The sequence below is a fragment of the Oryctolagus cuniculus genome, chromosome 4 (genome assembly GCF_051225735.1).
Source record: "Oryctolagus cuniculus isolate XC-2025 breed Fujian yellow rabbit chromosome 4, ASM5122573v1, whole genome shotgun sequence".
In the NCBI taxonomy this organism is placed as follows: domain Eukaryota; kingdom Metazoa; phylum Chordata; class Mammalia; order Lagomorpha; family Leporidae; genus Oryctolagus; species Oryctolagus cuniculus.
In genome coordinates this window covers 114,274,664-114,277,786 of record NC_142870.1, presented here as the reverse complement: position 1 = coordinate 114,277,786, position 3,123 = coordinate 114,274,664, and the positions used below count along the sequence as shown (strand labels likewise).

The window sequence follows — 3,123 nt, the reverse complement described above, 5'->3', positions numbered from 1 at the left end:
TCATACAGGATGCCAGCACTGCAGGCCGTGGCTTTACCTGCTACACCACAGTACTAACCCCAATTTTTTTTTATATCTTTAAAGCACTTATATATATGTTGCTTTCTAAAAAAAATTGTTTTTATTTTTACCTTCCTATTTTTAGTAACATTTAACATGATATTTATCTCCAAGCTTTTAACACTTCCTTAAAACTTTGCATTACTTATTAAAATCATCATAGCAAAAAATATGAATAAATAGTCTTCTGAATGTGTGTGTGCATGTACATGTATGTAGTACCTAAATCTTTGATAATAAGTTGCGTAAAAGGTAGTTCTGGGATAAATTATTTTTATATTTGTAACACATTAATGTACAAGCAGTTATTCGTGATTTTAAAATGCAACTTGCCACAGTGTCAAATTTAAAATGCTTCATTCTGAAAGCCTGTTTTAAAGTAGTTTCTGATGTGAAAAAGCACAATCTTGCAATATTTTAAGTATTTTGGCCTTTTCTAGTTCTTAAAATAGCCTTTAAAATTCCTTTTGACTTTTAAGAACTTACCCAGATGATCTTTTTGCTGAAAACTTCGTCTACCAAAAGGTCAAGAAAACTATGGAGATCACTTAAGGAGTTATGTAGGTTAGGTGCTTAATCTTAACGACTGTTACTAAGAAAATGATCTAGTTAAGATGATGAATATTCTTCAATTGATAGGAATAATTAAGACTTTTTCAGAGTTATTTGAATATTCCCTCTGTTTTAAAAGAATAATATATTTTCAATGAAATCAGGGTTTAAAAAGTTCAGAATGATTTTTTTTTCATTTAATCACAGGTTTCTTCAATTCATGCATTTTGTCAAACATTAAAAGAAATTAAATCCAGTTATCAAATATTTAGAATTGTGACCTGCAAATTATTTTAAACATTACTGAGAAGTTCCAGAGTGTGATCTCAGTGATTTTCATGGTAAGGTGACAAGTGCAAATGTTCCAACATTAATCAGTTTTATGGAAAGTAGCTCCATGCTCTGCTTCTCTCTCTCCAAGAAATGCATTGTAAGTTCAGCTGTGCATGTCCATTGCTGGGACATTAGAAAATCTGTGCTAACTCTTTTCTTAGCTTTATATAGAGAAGTCACCCAATTTTCTCTGAGAGCTGTTACCCATATACCCATTCCCTTTTTTGTCTGCTTTTTGTCTATTCTTATGGAATTGTAGAACTCAATTATTAGTTATTTATACTGTCTTTTAGTCACAGCTGGAATTGTTTTTGCACAAACAGTTCGAGGAGAACACAACAATCAATTTATGTTCAGACTCCGTGTTGGCATATGCTTCTAGACTATCCCTTTTGGGTATGTGTCATAATTTGTATCTATATCTGCAACAACCATTTTTTTCATACTACGTTTTAAAATTGATGAAGCTTATGACTTTTTTTTTAACAGTTGCAGTCCCTGAGCCTACTTTAAAATGTTAGAATATGAGAATTGCTGAAAATGGTTTCCTGATTCATTAAATGATCTATGCTTTACTTTTTGGTCAGAACGTGGTTTTCAGATTTCATTAAGACCCCCCTTTCTGAGGGCAATGTCATCTAGGTGGTGCTGTGAAGACTTTCACCCAGGACGGCCCCCTCCTGAGGATCTCCCCTCTCTTCCTTGAGTCCCCTCTTCCTATAGACATCTGGAATCTGATATCATGGGGTGAGGCGAGAGCAGGCCCTGGGAGGGAGGTTACCACTGAGGAGCTCTGGCCGCTGTCAAGATGATGTAGGTACTCACAACTGACTCTCAGAAACTGCTCCACCAGCAAACACGGTAGGAACAGGAGTCTAGATGTCATTCAAAGGCTGCGGCTTGAGACTAACTGAGTCTCCACACTCTAATGCCTCAGAATGACTCCACGACTGAGGGACTTCGAAGTAAAATATCTTCTTAAACTCAGTGTTTTGGCTTTGATATGGAGACATTTTCTCTAGCTGTGAATTTACTGGACAAATTTTTATCTAAAATGAAGGTACAGATCAAGCACCTTGAATGTGTTGGTCTGAAGTGTTTGTATTTGGCTGTAAAATAGAGGAAAGGAATGTTCCATTGGCAACTGCCTTGATCTGGATAAGCCAGTATAGGTTCACGGTTTCAGACTTGATGAGAATGGAAAAGATTGTATAGGAGCAATATGTTGGAAAGTCAAAGCTACTACTGCCTTTCAGTTTCTGCAACTCAATTATCCACTCATTCAAGGGAACTTGTCCTTTGAAAGGAGAAATAGACCTTAATTTTGAAAGACTGGAAACTCAACTTAGGGAAGGTATGTCACTGCAGGATCATATTCTCTAGAGCAAAGCCTCCTGCCTTGGCGTTGTCTATCATTTTAATGGAGATCCAAGCACAGAAGTGTGTAGAGTTAACAGAAGGAGTAGAATGTCTTCAGAAACATTCCAAGATAAATGACAGAGATTTGACCGTCTGGCAAGACCTTGTATCCAAGTGTTCAACTGAATATCATCAAACAAGTGTTCAAAGTCAAATGTTCAGAAGTTGAAACGGATTGTTTCTGGAACTACTGCATGGCAATTGAAGCATGATAATTCAGAATAACTCACTTTTCAATAATTCCTAAAATGGCTCTGCTCCTTAATTCATGAATTTGGATCATTGTAATTCTCCATATAGAGAAAATTACCCAGGGCTATAATTTTCTTACAACTGAAGAATTAAAATATCAATTGTCTTCAAAGTAAACGAATGGAGTTGCAATAGCAAAGGGGAAGTGACTTTGCTGATCTGGTCAGCTAATATTTGAAAATATTTACTGTATACAGTACCCCAAAGATAAAGAATTATCCAACTTCTCGTAAGTATGTTAGTCATTTCATTAATCAGCATAAGAAAGTATCTTCCTCAACAACCCAAGTTTTAAAAGTAGTAGTAATGTCATATTTCCATTGCACATTATCTTTCTCTATGTGGACTGAAGCTCTGGCTCATTTTTTTTTTTTTTTTTTGACAGGCAGAGCAGACAGTGAGAGAGAGAGAGACAGAGAGAAAGGTCTTCCTTTACCATTGGTTCACCCTCCAATGGCCGCTACAGCCAGCGCGCTGCGCCTGGCACAACGTGCTGATCCGAAGCCA

The 3,123-nt window shown here is 36.2% G+C and overlaps 1 pseudogene; it reads left to right on the top strand.

The window, feature by feature from the left end:
• The first annotated feature begins 1,753 nt into the window (after positions 1–1,753).
• On the top strand, positions 1,754–2,636 carry LOC100354297 (cyclin-G1 pseudogene; annotated as a pseudogene).
• Positions 2,637–3,123: the final 487 nt, after the last annotated feature.